Source organism: Canis lupus, chromosome 20, assembly GCF_003254725.2.
Source record: "Canis lupus dingo isolate Sandy chromosome 20, ASM325472v2, whole genome shotgun sequence".
In the NCBI taxonomy this organism is placed as follows: Eukaryota; Metazoa; Chordata; class Mammalia; order Carnivora; family Canidae; genus Canis; species Canis lupus.
The window spans coordinates 35,629,631-35,652,245 of NC_064262.1; the positions used below are offsets into that span (position 1 = coordinate 35,629,631).

The window sequence follows — 22,615 nt, forward strand, 5'->3', positions numbered from 1 at the left end:
ATAATCATGGTTTTGGGGTTAAATGGCATGAAGAGCAGGAGGGGTAAAATAGAGTTAAACTGTTCTTAGGTAGATACATTATCTGAAAAACAGTAGAAGTAATAACTTAAGGTAGATTCTAATAAATTAAGGGTAAGTGTTACAATGTCTAGGATAACACCAAAAGAAATATGTAATAATGTATAACTAGCAAGCTAATAGAGAAGAAAGCTGAAAAATAAAACAGTTTTGCCTTCTTTCAGATTAATCAACTAAGGAAGAAAAAAGAAACAAACTACAGATGGGACAAAAAAGCACGATGGTAGATAAGCTCAAACATATCTATAGTTACATGGAATATTGACATTTTTTAGTATCTCATGTGTCATGTTTTTCCTTTTGAACCTTGTAATCCAATGTAATTATAAATATCAATAATTATCTTTTAATAAATCTAATAATAAAAGAATCTATTCAATAGAAAAATATGACAATCCTATGTTATATACTGAGAATAACAGACATAGCAATGTATCAAATAAATACTAAATGAAAGGGAGAAATAGACAAATACATAGAAATGGGGGACTTTAAAACACCCCTTTGTAACTGACAAAATAAGCAACCAAAGCAATCAGTAGAGACACGAAGATCTGAATATCACAATTAGCCAACTTGACCTAATTGATCTATATAGAACAGTATATCCAGCAACTGCAGAATGCATTTTGTTTACAAGTTCTCAAGATCAATAACCAAAACACATCACATGCTTGTCTATAAAGCAAGTCTAAATGTATTTGAAAGGATGAAAATCATACAGAAGCTATTCCATATTTCAGTGGAATAAGCTAAAAATCATAAAATATTAACTAGAAAATTTGGACTCCAAATTGCTTCAAAATTAAATAATCTGTTTTAAATAGCCCATGGGACAAAAACAAGTTCACAGTGAAAATTAGAAAATCGTTTTAGTATAGTGATAATGGAAATATGATATTTAAAAATGTGGGATTATCGCTAAAGGAACTAAAGGAAAACTTTAGCTTTACTTGCATATAATAAAAAAAGATGGAAGGCTGAAAATCAATGATCTAAGATCTCATTCAAACAAGCTTTTTAAAATGTCAAATTTAACCCAAAGAAAATGGAAGGAAGGAAACAACAACAAAAGAATACAGTCAATAACACAGAAAACAGGTGTATAATACCAAAAGTTGCTTCTTAAAAATCCAGTAATTGATGAATCCTTAAAAAAAATAGAATAAGAAAAAATGAGTGGAAACACACAGTTAACCACATTAAGAATGAAAAAGGGAAAGTCCTATAGATCTTATATATTTCTTTAAATGAGGGTACTTTATAAATAACTTTAGGCCAATAAGTACAAGAATTTGAGAGAAGTGGACACATTCCTTCCAAAGTACAACTTACCAAAACCGATTAAAGAAGAAATTTAAAAATTGGAATAACTTTACATCTATTAAAGTGATTGAATCTATAATGAAAAATTTTCCCTCAAAGTAAACTACAGCCCCTTGTGGTCTCAACATTAAATTCTTCCATACAATTAAGGAAGAAAGAACAATCTTACACAAAACCTCCCAGAAAAAGAAGAAACACTGCCCAACTCAATTTGGGGCCAGCATACTCGAATCAAAAATCAGAAGAAAGCTTTACAAAAAAGAAAATTTTTAGACCAGTATCTTTCCCGATCATAGATACAAAAATCTTAAAATCACAGCAAATCAAATTCAGTGAGAGATAAAAGCTTAATATATTAGAAAAAGTTGGTTTTATGCCACAAATTCAAGGTTAGTTTAACATTTGAAAATCAAACAATGTAATTCAGGGCATTAAAAGATTAAGAAGGAAAAAATAATATGGTAATTTCAAAAGATGCCAAAGCAGTACTAGGTAAAATTCAACAGCCATAGAACTAAATTCTTACCAAGCTAGGAAAAGAATAGAACTTCCCAAGCTCAAAAAGAATATGTACAAAAACAAACAGCAACCTAATACTTAATAATGAAAACACTACCATTAATGTTCACCCTGTTCATCAGCTAATCTCTGTCCTTGCAGCATTGTTCTCATGGTCCTAGCCAGGCAACGAGGTAAGGCAAAAAATAAAGGCATACTGATTTAAAAGGAGGAAATAAACTAGTCATTATTCAAACACAAAGTGGTTATGGGCACAGAAAATCAAAAAGGATATATAGATTATAACAATTAGAGTTAGTAAATGAATTTAATGAAGTCACAGGAAACAAGTCAATATAAAATATCTATTTTGTTTTCATATATTAGCACACAAAAATTAAAAGGTGTATCATTTATAGTTACAGCAAAACCTCTCAAGTATCTGGCAATAAATATATAAGAAAAGAAAAGATGTGTAAGACTTCCAACACAAAATAATATAAAATATTACAGAAAGAAAATTAATTAGGGATGAACCCAGTTCACAGATTAGAAGACTCAATACTGTAAAAATGTTCAGTTCTTAAATTGATTTTCACACTCAACTTAATTTCAAACTCAGCAGGATATTTCATAGAAATCAACAGATGGAATCCAAAATTTCTACAGAAATGTATCCTATTCGTGTGGAGAAAAATAAACTTTAATCAATTCCCAATGGATCTTAATAACAAAATTTAAAAAGAAGCTTAAAAATAAAGCTTCTAGAAGACAATATGGAGAAAATCATCTACCTTTAGGGTAGGAAAATATCTTAAATTACACATAAATATTCATTTCCATAGATATCCATAAAGGAAAAGATTGATACACTGAACTTTTTCAAAATTAAAAACTTTGTTTATGAAAAGATAGCATTCTAAGAGAAACAGAAGAAGGCACAGAGTGGGAGAAGACATTTGCAGTATGCATATCTAATATCTACAATATATAAAGAAACTATTACAAATCAATAAAAAGATAATAAATTTTTAAATGGGCAAAAAGCTTAAACAAAAACTTCACAATGGCTTCCAAATAGCTAAGCTGATAAACAGAAGTCATCACAGAAAGGTAAAAGAAAATGATGCTTAAATACTAAAACACATAAACAGAATGGCTAAAAATAAAAACGTCGGGCATATGAGATGTTGGCAGAGAAGAACTAGACCTCCCATTATTGCAATCACTCTGGAAAATTCTTTGGCAGTATCCACTAATGCCTAATATATGCATCCCTAATAAGCCAGAAATTCTACTCTCAGGTATATCCCCAACAGAAATATATATGTACCCAAATGCCCACTACAAGACGTGTGGAATAATTTTTATAGCAACATAATTTGAAATAGCTAAAATTGGAAATAACTTGTGTATCCACCTACAGAAGAGATAACTAAATATTGATATATCCATATCACAGAGTACAACATAGCAATGACAACAACAAACCACTGCCACCCACAACAACCTGGATGAATATCACACCAAAATATTGATCAAAAGAAGCCAAAAACAGAAGAGTATATACCAGAGTGGATACCAGCCAAACAGAGAAGAGTATATATACACCAGTATATAGATCAAACTAATCCAGGGTGATAGAATTCAGAAAAGTAATTACGTTTGGGGGACATAATGACTGGAAGGATGTGTGATGAGGGCAGCTCTAGGGGTTCTGGTAGATTATCTTGATGTCTATGATGTTGGTAAGAGTGGTCACTTGGTAAAAAAAAATCATAGTTATACACTTTTGTATCTTATCACATGTAATTTTGAAACTTTCAGTATATAAGGTCATTCAAAAGTTAACTGACTGGGCTTATGTAAGATTGTATCACTAGAGGAAGTTAGGGGAAGGGCCCATGGGAACACTTTGAAATACTTGCACTTATGAGGAGTCTTTAAAAAAAGAAGTCTATTTTTTAAAAAAAAAGGAGTCTAAAATTTTTCCAAAATTCAAGGTTTTTGTTTGTTTTTGTTGTTGTTATTTTATGTTATAACAGTCTTTGTGATAATGCAGCACTGCCATCATTCTTGTTACAGTAAGTATAAATGCTCCAGAGCTAAGATACTGGCCTGGTAAGGAAAGAATCTATGGTTGTAGTATTTTTGCCATAGAAAAGTGTGAACGTATCTGGAACCTGGAAAAGTGGGGCTGAATCTCAGTAGTTCTAGGTGAGACCAACTGACCTTACCGGTTTCCACTTTCCAAGCATGGCCATTGCTCTCACCATGCAAAATCCAAAGAGTCCTGGAGTATGTCAAGCCTGACAGTAGCTAAGAAGCAGGCAAAGGTGGCTCCTAAGTTTTGTCCTTTAGGTAAGCCATCCTGTAAAGATAGCTCATTTGGAAGGATCCTTGGCCTCAGAGCACAGCGTCACCCCACCACCACCCAGAGTCAGTACAATGTGCTCCTTAAAGAAAAAGCTCCAGCTTTGATGATTTTCCTTCTGAACTATAATCTTGAATAAATTAATGCCATTGCTAATCTCACCCGGATGAACAAAGGCTGTCTGCAAACAACAGCACTCTTGTTTCCTGGACTGGTGACATTAAAATATCATCTTGTCTTTCATCATCTTTGTCTTTATCTTCAGTTATTCCTGCTGTGGGATGAAAACAGCTCAAGATATTACTCCTACTGAGTCCAGGTCCTACAACATATTTCTTTCCAACCAAGAAGTTGGGGCTTTCTGCTCTCTATCCCTTGGTCCAATTGTCATAATCCACCTTAACCAACAAATCCATCCTCCTCTCCACAAAGACGATTCAAAAACTATCATCACCTATGTAAAACTTGAACAATGGCTACTTTCATTCTCCAGACATATTCATCTCATAATTACATATGATGCAATCTGGGGAGGAATGTTTAATGGAATAAACATTCACTCTGAGATTTAACTACATGAGAATAGGATTTTGAAAATAATGCTCAGAATCCTGCTAGCTTGGCCCCAGACTGGCAGGGGAATGGCTGTTTCAACTCTAATTATTTTCAACAAGTTCCTGAGTACAAACAAAACATCCCAGACCTATCCTTGATCTAGCACTTACTGCCAGGCCCGCCGTGTGCCAAGTACTTTGGCTGTATTAGCTCATCTAGTCCTCATCTCTTAAGAGGTAGGAATTATTTTTATTCACATAAAACAAACAGGTAAACTAAGGCTTGAGGTCATCCAACTAGTGAGAAGATAGGGGATTACAATTCAAGAGTCCATTATCTTAATCACACCCTGGACTCCTATATGGGTTAATGATATCCCAGAGTGGGTGGCTCCTTACCTTTCTACCAGCTATTCTTCTGTGAGGATAATGATATCTTCTTGGATCTTACTCAATTTGTTTCATTCTTCTTATTCATAAAATTGGCTTTGCCCAAACCATACATTTTCTTTGCAGAATCACACAATTCCAAAGGAATTTCAGGCCTTGAGCTTTGGCTTTGGAAAGCAGAATGCAGAACTCAAGGAGGAACTAGCTCTCACTCTTATCATCCCATTTATCATCACTTCTACCAGTGAGGGAGGAAGTGCGCGATTCTTCCTCAAGACCCAACTACCAGCAAAACAACTGCCCCTCTGGAAAAACAATTTCGTGAAATGAAATTGGAGAAATGGAAATGGGGTCATGTCTGACATTGAGCATGTGACTGGCTCTGTTCTAAGCCATTTTATTTGTCATAACATTACTATACAGTGGTGCAATAGGCAGTGTAATTCATTCTCCTTCTTCCATCCCCAATAAAGTATCCATATTTTAGCCCCTGGAATTTATGATTATGTTATGTTACATGACAAAGGGGGATTAAAGTGGCATATGTAATTAAGATTGTTAATCTGATGACCTTAAAATAGAGAAATGATTCTGAATTACCCTGCTGGACCAATGGAACCCCAATGGTCCTTTAGAGTGGAAGAGGGCATCAAATTCAGTACTATTTTATGAGGAAGACTCAGCTGACCACTCTGGCTCTGCAGATGGAAGAAGGCCATGAATTGAGAAATGTGAGAAATCTTTAGAAACTGGAAAAGAAATTATCTTTTAGAGTCTCCAGAAAGGAATACAGCCTTCCTGACCTTTTGAATTTAGCTCAATGTGATCCATGTCAGATTTCTGACCTATAGAAATTTGAGTTAAGTCACTACATTTGTGGTAATTTGTTATAACAGGTAGGTTGTACAGGTAGGTTTTATTATGATCATGATCCCTATTTTTCAGATGAAGAAATTATGACAATAATCTCTATTTTACAGATGAAATCTAAGCATTGCAGAGTCTTGCCTATCATCAACCAATTGGTAATAGAGTCAGAACCTGAACCACAGTGTTGAGAGCCCACACTCTTAGTACATTTTATCTTCCTGCCAAAGTCACTCATCCCTATTATTTCTTTCATTACAAAAGAGGTTTTGTTTAACAAGTCTAATATTTATTGTGTAAAAGGAGGGAGAAAGAAACAATTGTTTAAGATTTTATTTATTCAGGAGAGAGAGAGAGAGAGAGAGAGACAGGAGAGAGAGAGGTAGAGACATAGGCAGAGAGAGAAGCAGGCTTCCTGTAGGACCCTGATGTAGGGCTTGGTTCTGGACCCCAGGATCACACCCTGAGTCAAAGGCAGATGCTCAACCACTGAGCCACCTAGGCATCCCAAACAATCTTTATTCAGTTTTCAGCATGCAAGTCTTTGATTGCCTTAGGTAACTTTATTCCTAAGTACTTTATTCTATTTTATGTCATTATAAATGGGATTATTGTCTTTATTTCTCTTTCACAAAGTTTGTTTTCAGTGTATAAAAACATAACTCATTTTTGTATATTGATTCTGTATCCCACAACCTTGTTGAACACACTTATTAGTTCTAACAGGATTTTGGGCAGGGGGTGGTGGAGAGTCTTGACAGTGTTCTGCATGTGAGGTCATGTCATCTATATATAGATAATTTTACTTCTTCCTGTTTTGAATTCCCTTTATTTCTTTTTCTTGCCTAACTGCTCTGGCTAGGACTTCTAGTACTGGGCTGAATAGAAGTGCTGAGAATGCACATCCTTTCTTTGTTCCTGATTCTTGAAAAATTGACACTAAGTCTTATTTAAATGTGTGGTGGTGAAGTCCTCTGAATTTGGGTGTTTCTTTTTTGGGAAGTTTTGGGTGACTGATGCAATCTCCTTACCAATTATTGGTTTGTTCAGACTTTCATGATTCAGTCTTGGTAGATTGTATCCTTCTCAGAATTCATTAATTTCTTCTAGGCTATCCACTTTGATAGATGATAACTGTTCATAGTAATGTCTTAGGATCCTTTTATTCTCCCTTTGTGGCATCAGCTATAATGCCTCCTCTTTCATTTCTTTTTTTTTTTTTTAATTTTTTTTTTTTATTCATTTATGATAGTCACAGAGAGAGAGCGAGAGAGAGAGGCAGAGAGAGAAGCAGGCTCCATGCACCGGGAGCCTGATGTGGGATTCGATCCCGGATCTCCAGGATCGCGCCCTGGGCCAAAGGCAGGCGCCAAACCGCTGCGCCACCCAGGGATCCCTCCTCTTTCATTTCTGACCTTAATTTAAGTCTTCTCTCTTTTTCCTTAGTCTAATTATACAAAAATCAACTTAGTCTCAATGATTTTTTTAAATTATCTGTTTCTTTCATTTCTGCTTTAATCTTTATTATTTCTTCCCTTTTGCTAACTTTGAATTTAGTTCTTTTTTTCCTAGTTCCTTGAGGTGTCAAATTAGGTTATTTGAAATCTTTCTTCTGTTTTGAGATAAATGCCTATCACTATAAAATTCTCTCTTAATATTGCTTTTACTACCTCCCATAAGTTTTGATGTGTTGTATTTTCATTTGTCTCAAGATATTTTCTAATTTCTTTTTTGACTTCTTTGACCCACTAGTTGTTCAAAGTGTGTTTATTTTCCACACATTTGTGAATTTTCTAGTTTTCCTTCAGCTATTGATTTCTAGTTTCATTCCATTGTGGTTGGAAAAGATCCTTGTTATGATTTCAATCTTCTTAAATTTGTTGAGACTTATTCTGTGACCTGTCATGTGATTTATCCTGAAGAATGTTCCATGTGCACTTGAGAAGAATGTATGTTCTGCTAATGTGGCTATATTTAATATTCTAATTCCTGGTGAAAAATATTTGTATAAATATCTTCTGGAGTCTCTAGTCTAAATGAAGTCTTCCATTTGTATAAAGATGCTCACCATCCCCATTTCTTCCTTCTGGGCACTCACAAGGATTGTGTTTCTCAGTCTCATTCAAAGTTAGGTTGGGTCTATGTGGCTAGGTTCTGGCCAATGTAATATAAGCAGAAATGATATACCCACTTCCTAGCTGGCCAAAACCATGCCTATTTAATACTCCTCAATCTTCCTCTCTCTCGACACAATTATGGAAACCACATGTTGAAGTCAGTGTACCAACGATGGAAGGATGGATAGACACCTCCCAAAAAAACTAACGAATCTTATCACATTGGTATGTGAGAAGAAATAAAACTTGTTTTTGTAAATGTATTATACATATTATTGCAACATAGTCCAGCCTAATTTTATTAACACAAATCTCTCAACAAGACTTTTGCTTTTCCTTCGTTATGCTTATCACATTTGTTATGAAATATACCACTTGGAGTTTGCTTATTTCCTGATTCCTCAGTAACCATTGTTCACCTGTGTTATAACTGGCCAGGTGGTAATTCAGTGTCGGTACACAACTGCTCAATGAGTACTTGTTCAATGCATGAATACATGGATATTTCACAAATGAATAAATCTACTCTATGATTTTTGTCTCTCACATTTCTGTCCTTTTTTGGTGAAAAACAAAGGCATATTTTGTTTTTGGAAGACAGGATCTCTACCAGGTACTAAGCATTGGCCTTTTTTTTTTTTTTTTTAATAAAATTTTAAGCAGTCTGCAACTGAAGTTTAAAAATGAGGATGGGTCAGAATGAGATTTTAGGGTTGATGAATAGATGTAAACAATAGTTAAGATTGGTCTCGTCTCATCATACCAGAACTAGTGGGAAAATAAAACCATGTCTTTTCAATTGATGAAGTTAAATAAAAAGAGGAAATCTTAAGATCCAAGATTTTAGTCACCAAATTGGGCAAGGAGGAAAAAATCTGTAACTAGAAGCCAAGGTAAGCTTGTTAGGATCTCACTCCTCTACCAAGAACTGAGGTGTTGGAGGAAATTGTTGGGTCTCTTGGGATGTGGGCACTTAAATTATGCTTAACTTACACATTTGCATTTAAAAGCATTCTTCTTTAAAAAAGTTAGCTATCTATCTCTTTTCCAAATAATCCCTGCCCTCTGGCTCCTGCATACTTGGGCCAAAGCTATGGGTATTCATGTTAGGATTCCAGATTTCATGCATCTCTGCTCAATCAACATGTACCTATTATAAACAACCCAAAATCCAGTTTGGCAGTAATCCCAAGGTCTCCAATCAAAAGGATCTTATTCAATTCCATCCTTTCGAAAAAGTGTTTATTTGGGTTATTTTTCTGTCACTTTGTCTTTGGTAGGCTCTACAGAATAAGCCAAATAGCTAATAATCTAAACCTTAAAACTTGTCTAATTGAATTGAAATTTCTATATTTTATTAGATATGCAGCCTGAACAGCAGTTTGGTAGCCTGCTACCAAATTAAATAACACCTTTGTATATATAATATGATACTATCCAGCAACTTCTCATTCTCAGAGATAATAGATCAGTAAGTTGAAACAAATTATTCAGTTGCAGACCCAGAGAAGTTTCACTCGATGGTTTTATATATCCTTCAATTGAATCAAGGCAAGGAATATAAGGCCTCTGGGCTCCTTGAATTGTTTCCCATATCCCTGACTTTTGGCTTCATATAAATAATTACCTTTTCTGGATTTCACCCTTATCCATTGTCCAACATGGTAGTATTTCAAAGCTTTAAACAATGCATATCCAAAGCTTCTGTGTGGATACAGGTGGACCTGAAGTCACATATCCAAGCTTTGATTATTATAGCTGGGATCCAATTCCAATTGGAAAAAGGGAATGAAAACAGTATTTGAAGGTACCTTTCCATCAGATGAATGCTTCCTCTGATAGATAAATAGAACATACTACTCACTGTTCTCAACTCACCTCCCTGCTGAAGTCAGACAAGCAAACAAAATCTCAGGCAGCCGTATGCCCCAGAATCCTCCCGACCCCCAGCATTTTATGTACCCCACACAGTGAAATTCTTGGATAAGTTGGCCAAGGAAATTCAATATGTTAGCAAGAATCCTATGGAAAGCTGCCCTCACTCACAGGCTTTTTCATAATATGGCTTCCAGGTAAGCTTTGGAAACATTAGCCATATGTAGCATTGGGATTACAAAGAAAATTCCACAGATGAAAGACAGAGTCAGGGGTCTTTTCCAGCCAACAAACCCAATGTCAATCTTAAACTATAATGTAGGATCTCTTTCTCAAACTCTAGGTTGCTCTATGAAGCCTTTTCATAGATTGGCACAAAGATGTAGATATCTTTTGCATTGAGTCATTAGACTGATGGCATAAAAAGCCAGGGTTGACCAATTTATATGAACTTTGTCCAGAAATTAAAAGGCAATGGGCACATCCAATGAATGTAATCAACAAACTTAAATATAACATGTGGGAAACACACATGACAAGCTTCAAATCAAATCTCTCCTCTGACCTCCAAAATGCCAAGAATGTCCCCTTTAGAACTGGACTGGACCATGGCCAATTAGGTCTGAATTCACTACATATGTTTTGGGAGGTGGGACTTTTGTCTGGACTCACTCTAATGAATCATTGGGCCTTCATGGAAATGCTCTAACTATAACAATTTTCAGGAAGTTGTTGGTTCTTGCCTTCTTTCACTTGTTACCCCTTAATACACCTTCTATGCATTACTTAGATTAAGGACTTTGTAAAGGAGGTCTTTGTAAGAGAAATAACTCAGGCAACAGTGCAGCAGAGCATGAAATCCCAATCTGGATGGTTGGCTGCTTTGTAAAATGTGACCGAGAATGGAGAAGCCAAAAACGGAGGTAGGGAACAGAGTGATGGAGCTCACAGTAGCTGATGGAAAGCTTCCCAACCATATCATGACAGTTGGCCTGTGCAGGGTTCTGAATGAAATCCATTATGTTGCCCACAGAGCATGGGATTCTGGCATAGTCTGTGCAAAAATGTTTCCCTCTGTGTGCTGTAAAAGTTATCAAAGCCTCCCACTGCTCTTCACCCTGAGAATGAAGGTCTAAAGCTAGAGAGCTTCAGTTCTCACAGTGCCCCCAATAAAGAGTTACAGGATCATTTTTAAAGGCAAGCAATTGTACAGCACTTTAGGTAAAGGTACAGTCTCCAGAGGCATTGCCACTCAAGGGCAAGTTGGTCTCAATGGCAACCTGCTATGGATTATGGGTGATTAATAACTAATGAAAGTCAAAGAACCTGAATCTGAGAATATTTTAAATAAATACACATTCTAATCCTACTACTAATAATGTCACCGCACCCACTTGTATTCTAAAGGATTCAGGAATTCCTGAATGGAAGGGAAAGAGGTAACTGCGTAATGCTAGGCAAGCATTGGTACATGTAAAACATGGCAACATCATGCATTACTTATTTCATGCTGAACAAGGTTGTTGAGATCTGCCAATATTTGGAGAACAAAAATGTCATTTTAGGGGGTGAGGCACCCTATGCCAACCATCTGTTGAAATGTTAGTTTCAGGAACAGAACCAGTACATAGCTTTATCCAAACTCCAGTTTAGCTGAAGAAAATGGAGGATACTATCTCCTTGTGTCAAAAGTTGGCTTTGTTGGATAAAATGAAGTAAGGCATTGCCGGGTCTTCCTGGACATGCTTCTAGTGAAAAAGATACTGGATCATGAAAGAACTGGACTTAAATGCAGGAATGAGGATCTAGTTCATTTAGCTTTACAGTATGTGAACATGAGGGTGCCTAAAACACATGAATGAGCTAGTAGTGGTGCTATCGCACAAAAGGCAGAGAGTCCAGAGCCGATCAGTCTATTCTTGTATGAGGATTGCGCGATGGGAAAAGAAGCCATGGTTCCTCATAGAGGATGAACCTCAGTATCACTGAAGTGCTTATTCGGGTATGAACAAAGCTATGGTCTTCAGGTACAAATCTTCACACCAAATCGCAAGCTCATTAAGTTGGGATCAGCACATTATTCAAAGCAACTTACATTCTAACCAGGAAGATGCCTTATTATTTTACAAATTATATCAGATAATCTAAACAAGGTTAAGGTAAAGGTTTTGGTTACAGAAACAATTAGGGGGGAGGCTCCAACTGTTGAATGAAATAATGATCCTGTGCTAAAATACTCATCATAGAGACTGGTCATCAGTGAGAAAAGACACTGTTAGTGTGCTCTCTGAAACTCCTGAGTTCATTTTTTTTTTTAACTATGCAGTCATCACTCCCTCAAAACACACACACACACACACACACACGCAAATAATGGCAACAAAACTTGTGAGAATTCCCTGCAGTGCTGGCTCTATCACTAGGGGTGGAAAAAGATGACGTTATCGTGCCCCAGGAACAGGGATCGGGGTCTACAGAGAAGCTACCTTGCAACTCAAATTCAAGAACAGAATTCCTAAGACACTGATACAAACAATTACACTTGGCCACACTAAGAGCTAACTGCCTGGAGAAAGGAAATGACTCTTGGAGAAAGAGAAAGGAAGGACTTAAAATAAGGCCAAAGAGTTAAAATAAAAATGGTAAAGTGTGACTATTTACTACTTCCAGACAGTGAGTATTCAGGACATTTGAAATACTGCACCAATTAAAAACAATGAGCTCAATCTTTTGATGACTGAGCCACTTTTAGAAATAGGAAGAAGTACCCATGAGGTTGGCAGTTCAGGAGCTGTGCCAGCGACACTCAGAGGGGCCCTTGTAGCCCTGTGTTCGGAAGGGTGCGGGACGCAGTGAGACCCCACTGGGAATGTCCATTGCTTTGACTCCAATTCACTCTCCACTGTCCACAGGGATCTCTCCCCTTGAAATAGTCTTCCACGCAGTTCAAAGAAATAGAAGTTTCTGGGGTGGGGCTGGTGGGGAGAACTGCCATGCACTTCAACAACAAGTGGATTTGGATCATTTCTTTCCAGATTTTAAACAATGGGAAGGGAGTCCCACATTTGGGTCACTGCCTTACATTAGGTGAGTTATGTTTGTGTCTCTTGGCCTAACTACCTCTCGTTAAAAAGATTGTACCCCAGTACAACTATGTGCTATTTCTGATCACCAACATCTGGGTGATCAGAAAGACTGTTTCTACTAAGTCCAAAAAAGGAAATGACTAGCTCAACAAATTTTTATCAAGACACACAGCCCACAGAGATCACCAAGCCTGCAGGAAGCCACAGGGGGAAAGGCGAAAACCCATTCAGGTATCAAAAATTAGGCAAAAATAAAGAAATGGAAACTATTTACAGAGAGGAGATCCAGCATCTCCGCCATCCCCTCACCAGCCCCCCCCCCCCCCGAAGATTTTAGCTGTCCTTACAAGTCAGTTAAAAATGTTTAAGGAACGGACTGCAGCATTTCTAATGCGGCTGTCACACTACATTTAATGCAGAAAAGATGTATTTTTAAATGATCCGGTTACTCCGAGGGCTTTGGCTTATAAAAAGCCTTTTTTATTGAGATTCTAAATTCCAGTCTGAATAACCTTTCAATTTGTTCCAGTAATTTTTCCCCTCCTGCATTTGCATTGGCAATACAGCTGGAGTCATTTCAAAGCCCAGGCCCTGAGCACTGAGCCTTTTGTACCCAGTCTCCCCCTTCAGCATAGACTGTGGGTGCCAGATTTGACATTTCTATGAAGCTGTTTGCACAAGAAAAACCATTTACTTTTCAAAGATCAAGATTAAAGTGAGCTTAGGAAAAGAAAGAGAGAATGTAGTATTTTTCATTACTCTAGTGATTACCTGGGGGCTGAGGTAGGGATTTGGACAATGAATTAAGTCACTTCAAGATTTCTGGAGTAGTTAAAAGTGCTGCAAACAAATGTGGCTCTTGGTTAATAACTCTGTCTACACCCCAAAGCCCATGTTTATCTCTAACCATCACTTCCCTTTGGACTCTATTTTGAGCCTCCGACTGGAACATTTTCCCGCTTGAGGGACACTCATGACAAAATTTCAGTGTGGAGATATGTACAACATGTGAACACTACCACTTTTTATGTGGCATCTTCTTCCTAGATATCAACAGAAAAAAGAGACCCTTGCAGAAATGGGAACATTGTGCAGGGATTCTTGGTAATTCCAAAAGAAACCTGGTAGGAGGATAACAAATGTGGATCAAAGCACTATCCCATACCCAGCACAGAAATAGTTTTGTCCAGCTTTTTTTTTTTTTTTTAATCTGAGTAATAGGCCACCATTCCAATTGTGGGGACACTAGGTATTTTGAAGAAAACAATACTACTCGAGAATCTGGAAACTACTTGTGCATTTATTTTGTTGGAATAGAGTTAGTCCTATAAGATTCTTAATGGTAAATTCTAGCCCCCAAAATGAATCTTGTGTAGATGGCCTTGAACAAGGCAAACTTCATGGTAAAACTTTTAAATGACCTTTTATAGGGAATGAACTTCTCAACATGTGTTCACATCGTTTTGTTGTTGTTGTTTTAAAGATTTCACCCATTCACTCATGAGACACACACAGAGAGGCAGAGACATGGGCAGAGGGAGAAGCAGGCTCCCTGCAGGGAGCCCGATGCAGGACTCTATCTCAGATCCCAGGATCAGGCCCTGAGTCGACGGCAGACGCTCAACTGCTCGACCACTGAGGCACCCAGGTGTCCCCGTATTCACATCTTTTAAGCACATGTTCTGAACAGGAGCTAGGTATGCTGGGTACAGAGAGAATGGGGAAGCCCAGTTTCTTGCAAACAACTTTTGGCTTCTTGTAGTTAGTAGGGCTCATTTTATTTTCATTAAGATCACTAGTTTTCAAAACCTTAACATAACCAGCTTCTCATGTAATTTGTTTTTGACCCATTCTTTTTAGCAGAAGCTAACATTTACAGAATATTTTTACATGTGATTGACATGAATTATTTTATTAAATACTCACATGATCTATAAGGTATATATTATAGCTATTCCCATTTTATAGATGAAGGCTAGAGTAGTTAATTTGCCCAAGGCCATAGAGGTAGAAAAATGGTGCAGTCAATATTTAAAGACCGCATAATTCTCAAAGTGTGTTCATAATCAATTTGTCTCTCTGGCCCATCTATATACAGAATACTTTATTCTTTCTTTTACTTTTTTTTTAATAGCTTTTGACATTGTTGCATTGCTTTTACATTTTTTTAATTACTATTGAAGCATAATTGACACATAGTGTTATATTAGTTTCAGGTGTATGGCATATTGATTCAACAATTCTGTGTATGACTCAGTGATTACTGCGGTAAGTGTAATCATGATACAACATTATTACAATTTTATTGATTATATTTCCTATGTTGTCCTTTTCATCCACATGATCTATTTATAACTAAAAGTTTGTACACCTTAATCCTCTTTATCTCTGATCCACTTTTGACTATCAGATGATCTTTTTTTGATGGACTGTACTTATTTTTGTTGGTAGAAATAAAGACAATGTATAGGACCAGAGATAATTTTTAAGGCCTACAAAGAAATTTCAGTTCAGTTGCCAAAAAGGCACTATGAAAAGATTCTGACTTCTTTTCACCGTGGCCCAGTTCCATTTAAATCCAGAACAGAGAATCCTGCTGCCTCTGCCTTTAGAATTGACAGCTCATACCTTTGAGAACTTGCTGTGACTTTGTGGGAGGCAATTCAACAGCTAAGGGCTAGAGTTCTGGAGTCCACTGGCTTGGTGTTAGGATCACATTCTTCCACCGACCAGTTGTGAAACCTCGGACCAGCGACTTTCCAACCCTATTTAAGGGGCTGCTGATAGTACCTACCTCACTGGGCTGCTATAAGAATCATGTGAGACAACTCACAGAAAGCACTTGTCATAAAACCCAACATCCCCTATAAAGTCCATTACATCAAAATTTAATCTTCTTTTAACTATTTGCCATTCTTCTACCAACTGGTTAGCCAACGTTTCATAAATTATAAAACACTAAGGGTATAACCATGTGTATCGGAAAAAAATAAAGCCCCGCATCTTAACTGTTATTTATTTGAGGCATTCTGTGGAGCAGTGCTGCCCAATAGAACTTTCTGGAATGAGGAAAACATTATATATTGGGCTAATGTGATTACCATGAACTAAATATAACTACTGAATGCTTGAAATGTGGTCAGTGTGATTGAGGAACTAACTTTTGAATTTTCTTTAATTTTAATGAACTTAAATGTGAACTTAAGTACCCATATACGGCTCACAGCCACCAAACTGGACAGTACAGTCAGCCTGGGAGTGTGCAAAAACAGGCTGAAGAGCACAAATCAACAAAGAAAAAACAATAGTGGGAAAAACCACGTTTGGACAAGAATGACTGCTTAGCACTCACCCAGCAAACATTTGAGGGGACATAAGGGGTTGGGCAGCTGAAGGTGACAAGCTATGTGAGTCAGGACAAATCTGAACCTCATTCCCCAGTACCCCCCACCCCCTGTTGCCCCAACTATGATTAGTTGGTACAGGGAGATCATAAAGACTAGGAAAGGGTTCTGCTCCTTAAGGAGCATGCCTGTGTCACACACAGGTGAGGAACACGCAAGCTTCCCCATAAACACACAATTTAACATCATGGCTAATGTGATGCTTTTGGTTGGCCTGTTTGTGGTCATCCATTCAACTAGGGCCTAAAGTATCTCATAAAGCACCCTTGTTGTGGGGTGGGACTTACAAGGATAGAGCAATAGCTAAATTAACATGACTTAGCACATGCTAAGGCCCTTTCATACATCTCCTCCTCATTTAATCTCCTAGCAATCCAGGATGAAATCAGTATTATAATTTGCATTTTACGTAGACTATAAACTGAGGCATGGAGTGGTTGGTTAGTAACTCAGCCAAAGGCACACAGCAGGCACATCAAATCCGGCTCGATAAAGTCTCCATTCAGAAGCAGTACTCCTGAGAACCACACCAATAAATGGAGTATGGCTTAGAACAGAATGCTACTAGCCTAATAGGGAAGGTAGGTCAGACACAAGACAAGGTAGAAAGTGGTACATATGTTGTCAGGGGGAATAAGAGAAGAGGTCACAAGGAAATGGCTTCTGGGCAGTTTGGATGTAGAGCATGTGGCTAAGTGAGTTAAGCAAGTCATTTTCCAGAAGAGGGAAAGGCTTTGATTCATCATGACAAGATTGGGACACTCTCTGCCCCATTAGAGGAAGCACTCATGTACCTTCATGCCTCTGCACCTTTCTTCCTCATCCTCCAGCATCCTGACTCATCCTCCCCCTCCTTTAGGTCCTTTTCTGCCTGTGGCTTCTCCCCAGCACCCTACCACTCTCTGGCACTCTCAGAAACTGGCTGGTTATGGGGTCAATAGGAAGGAACAAAATTTCAAAACTGGACACCAGACACCACCAGCTACTTATGGCTTGTTCCAGGTACTTGCTCACACCCTTGGGTTTTGTCATTCCTTGATGCCTTTGTCTTACTTTTATCTTAAGTCTTTTGGGCAGGTTCAGTGTCTGCTGTTGTCTCTAGGAAGCACGCTGTCAGTATTTAGTAACTGCTAAATAATAATAGTAAGCACAGCCTTCTTACCCAAATGCTTCCTCTGGTTTCATTAGTCTTCAATATCAAACCCTCGCTGAGCTGCCTGCATTTATGAGGTTGTTAGTGATTTGTGCAACTCTCTAGCCCATGCATCCTTGTACTTGCATAAACGGTTATATTTGGAGGAAAAACCAGTGGCCTGCATATATTTGGGAAGAGAATATATGCAGGCCACTGCCTGGGTACCAATTTATAAAATGCATCATAAGAGATAAAAAGTCTTAGGCAAATGTATTTATCATCTCTATGCTGTTAACATTTTTCCCAGTCACATTGCATCTCACTCCCCAAATGTTCTAATCATGTTTTATTCTGACTGTAGGAATTCTGCTCACTTGAACGTTTTCATCTCTTCAAAGACAACGGCAAGCAGGAGGCAGAAATTCTGTTTTAATCCTCTGCTTGCCCTCCCGAATGTCAAGTATTTGTGTTCAGCATTTTCGAAATCAATAGGGACCAAAAACATATCACAGTGAATATCAGATCATTCGGAGCAGAATATTAAACATGTCTTAATGTTTTTCTACGGCAACTTTTAAGCACAGGACGGGCCACAGAGAGAGCTGAAAGTTTATGAAAACAGACAGTGCTTGCTGTATTCTATTTCCCTTTGTCTGGAAGCCAGTTCTTTTGAAGGAGTTCAAAGGAAAACAGGATCGTGATTCATCTTCTAAACAAACAACATCATCCCTGTGTGTCAATAAGTGAACCTTTCCCCCAGCTCCTGATGTCCAAACCCCTGCTCCCCCAATTTGCCACTCACATTCCCGAATCTGCTCCCTGGTTACAAATCCGCTATTGTTGGCATTTCATTCTACAGCCACAGGCAGTTTCCTGGGAAGCACCGCAAGGAATCAATTGTCGCTACACTCTAACAATAGCTCGAAAATATTGTTATTTGGATTGTCCACAGTCGGTTGTCTTAAATGAAGGTAAGGAACGAGCAACAGCAGCAACAGCAGAGTGAAAAGGGGCAATGTGCATTACTTTCTGTTTGTGGAAAGTGTTGCTAAGATAACATATTGGGTGTAATTTAGAAAATAAGAATGAACAACAGGCCAACAAATGCCGATCCCTATGCCCATCAGTGAAATGCGACTCTGGAAGGAAAAAAAACTAAGTCTGGCTAAGAGAAAAAGGAATTAGCTGCTCCATCTTCAAGATATTTAGCAAACACCCTTCCCTCTCCCCTCCCCCACTCCCCTCTCAGCAGTGGCTTTGGCATCCTTTAAAACGGGTGATTTGAATTCATGGAAGGTAGTTAGGAAAGGACCAGAAGTATCTTGCCTACAGCACTCTTGCTCTGACTCTCTCTCTCTGGAATGCATGAAAAATAAGTTAAGTGTGCGTACTGTTCCACTCCCTTCCAGGCCAGAGGAGAGGGGGCACCTTGCAGCCAGGGACGGGAAAAGCAGGAAAGAGAAGAGGCCAAGAAAGGGTAGCAAACAGGCATGACTGTGAGCAGACTTTCCGTGCAGACGGTCGGAGGGAGACTTTTCTCCACAAGCTCAGAATCTTTCCTTGTGCCTCAAAACTGGAGAGATTAGGAACTGCTGATGCTACTGCTACCAAGAGCCCACCTTGGAATGCAGGCCTGCTTTGAGGAAATTCCACAGAGGTCAAGAACCTCCTGGAAGCACGCAGATTCTTATTCCTCTTCTGAGTCTCAGGGGGGTATTAACCGAGGATGCCATGGGACCAGGCTCTTGCAAGAGGCACCCCCACCCTCCAAAATCAGAGCATCTCTCTCTTGTGAGGCTGTCTGTTCCCCCAAGTCCATGGTCTAAGCCCAGTCCTGAGGAGAGTGTGAGAAAGGGACTGCACTGGCCAATAAAGCTTAACCACTTAGTCACCAGGCCCAAGAAATGGTCTCCTGACATTCTTTTATGGTTCCACATACTTGTAAAGGCAGAAAGGGAGCACGAGAAGAGCTACACGTGACCATGCCACCCAACCGCCCTCCCAGAGTGTACTCTTACTCTCCCTGCGGTCTCATCACCCACCTGCCTTCTCCGAGAGAGCTCCACTGAGAGGAAGGCAGTCACACCACACACAAGCTTCACAGGGACACAGACCCGAGTTTGAAGAAGCTTCTCTGAGGCAGAGGGTCTCACACTTCATTGTGGATAATAATTATCATCATGGATACTTGTTAAAATACAGACATGTGGGGACTGAGCCCAGACAGAGTTAGAAGCTTTAGAGGATGGGGCCCGGAACCTGACTATTGTAAAGAGACTGCAGGAGACTCCAAAGCCAGGAGGCCTCGAGTCACAAGTTCAGGAACACTTTCTCCTTAGCACGCTCCCCAAGCAAAAGCCTGTGGACATTCTTGGACCTGTAGGAAACAGGCCAAGAGATAACAGAAAGTAAGAAAGGATGCTTTTTTAACATAATACTGCCAGCTTATTTAAGAGACCACACTCATTTCAGCATCCTTTAAGATGTCATCTGGAGGGGAACCTGGGTGGCTCAGTCACTTAACCAGCTGCCTTGGGCTCGGGTCATGATCCTGGGGCCCTGGGATCAAGCCCCAAGTCGGGCTCCCCGCTCAGCAAAAAGCCTGCCTCTCCCTCTCCCTTTGCTGCTTCCCATGTTTGTGTAATCTCTCTCTCTCTCTCTCTCTCTCTCTCTCTCTCTCTCTCTGTCAAATAAATACATAAAATGTCATCTGGAGAGTTTAGTCATGGGAGGAGAACTGGGGTCTTCTGTGAAGCAGAAGAATAGAAGACATGGTCTGCCCAGTGATGTGTTGATGGTTAGTGCACAACCAGCCACAGGCTGGATGAATCCTACCAGAGAAACAAAACCCTTCTCCCAAGAGACAACCTATGGAAAAGCAAACAACGGGAATTCCCAAATCAGTCGATGAAGGAAGACAAATGCATTTCCATGCTTTGCTGATAGCATCGAGCCTCATAGGCTTTGAAAAGGCTTCCTCCCTGTCAGTACAGCCAAAGTGGACTCCTCGCTGGTCACACAGAACATCACTGCTCCCCAGGTAGGGATCTTCTCACCAATCATCCCAGGACAAAATGTGAAGGCTACAATGAACTTGGGGAGGGACTGGCCCAAAGCACAGATAACACCAGTCATTATTTATAAAGTTACAGCTGTCAGCAGCTATAATTGAGGCTACTAAGAAGATTTTATCTGAACTTGGGGACCACCTGTGAACTTGGGGAGGGACTGGCCCACCTGTGAACTTGGGGAGGGACTGGCCCAAAGCACAGATAACACCAGTCATTATTTATAAAGTTACAGCTGTCAGCAGCTATAATTGAGGCTACTAAGAAGATTTTATCTGATTATATGATGGAGTTACTAGAAGAAGCCAGGGCACAGAGATTTGAGAAGAAGCAGGAGAGGAATCAAATCAGAGAGAAAAATAACAATCAGGAACACACCAGCTCTTCGACCTTGGCCAGCCCTCCCACCTCTCTCCCCAGCCCCTTGGACCATGCAGGGACACAGTGAAGAGAGAAAAGAGAAAGAGAGGCATAAATATGAGGAAATAGGAAAGCAAGTTGTCCTTTCAGGAGTGAGCATCAGCCAAAGCAGAAGCCATAATGAAAATTAGTTGATCACCTGACTCACCAAAAGTTTTAAATGTCGACATGGCAAAAGCCACTATCATGAAGATCAGAAGGCAAATAAAGAAGTGAAGAAAATATTTGTGGGTGATGGCAAAAGTTAATCACCTTATATAAAAAGGCCTCTTACAAACCAATAAGGAAAAAGATGAATTCCTTAATTTGAAACAAAAGGAAGCACAGGCCCCAGTAAGTCGTTCACAGAGAAGGAAATACAAATGACAATATGAAATCTTATTAGTAATTAAAAGAATTGCAAAAAAAAAAAAGGCAATTCCATTTATTTTGCAATTGATCACCTAAGGTATTTTATTTTTAACAGCTTTATTGTCATACAGATGATATCCGAAGAACTGCCTATATTTCATACATACAATTTGTTGAGTTTGAACATTTGCAAACACCCAAGGTACCATCACTATCATTAAGGTAATAGACAAGCCCAACAGCTGAACGTTTTTCAAGCTCATCTCAACCCTGAGCTCGCAGGTGATGGGAAGGTGACACCAGCACATGGCCAGTGGACACATATAGTGTTTGGGCTCTCTCTTTTTTTTTTTTTTTCTTTTTTTGGAGAAATGCCTTTCTTTATTCATATTTATTTATTTATTTATTTAAATTGTATATATTTTTAAAGAACTTATTAAACTCAACAGCAAAGAAACAAACAATCCAATCATGAAATGGGCAAAAGATATGAACAGAAATTTCACCAAAGAAGACAGACATGGCCCAGTCTATCACTGAAATTATGTTTTTACGAACTATTGCATCACATGACAAAGTGGTAATGATGCAATAGAAAAGAAAGAGTGGTCAAAATGCAAAATGATTGTAAAGATGGTAGGACTTTCATTTTGTGACAAACATGCATGGGAAAAAGGCTGGGACAACTACATCAGGAATTTGGCCATGTGTTCTCTAGGAAGAGAATGTTCATAGAAAAATTTGTTTTTCTCATATTTTTGTCATTTTTTAGAACAAAAATAATACGGCAAAGCTGTAAAAATACACCAAGAAAGAGAAAGGAGTGGAATTGTCATGCAGCGGCGGAGTAGGGGGTTGCAGAACAGATCCTCTCAAAGGGAAGGGACCTCAACTCAGCTAGCTGAGTCTCAGATTATTTCTCAGAGCAGCTCCTTGCGTCTGAATTTTGGCACTTTGGGTGTGTGGACCACAAAGCATCCTCTAGCTGTCTTGTCACAGGACCTGGGTGGTGGGCCCCCTATATCCTTTTGTTAATGGGTCCTGTCGTCACCAAATGCCAACAGGTGGAGCA

The 22,615-nt window shown here is 38.7% G+C and overlaps 1 protein-coding gene and 2 long non-coding RNA genes across 13 annotated transcripts in view; 2 read left to right on the forward strand and 1 right to left on the reverse strand.

The window, feature by feature from the left end:
* LOC112665933 (uncharacterized) overlaps window positions 1–5,706 on the forward strand; it is a 32,516-nt gene extending 26,810 nt beyond the window's left edge. The window contains exon 5 of the long non-coding RNA XR_003140610.3: window positions 5,347–5,706. This is a non-coding gene — a long non-coding RNA (uncharacterized LOC112665933). The remainder of the gene's footprint in view (window positions 1–5,346) is intronic.
* Window positions 1–22,615, reverse strand: part of CACNA2D3 (calcium voltage-gated channel auxiliary subunit alpha2delta 3) — a 945,794-nt gene that overhangs the window by 310,946 nt on the left and 612,233 nt on the right. The window lies entirely within an intron of this gene.
* Window positions 18,071–21,605, forward strand: LOC125753176 (uncharacterized). Its single transcript, XR_007404333.1, has 2 exons — window positions 18,071–18,675; window positions 19,114–21,605. It is a non-coding gene; the product is annotated as an uncharacterized LOC125753176 (long non-coding RNA).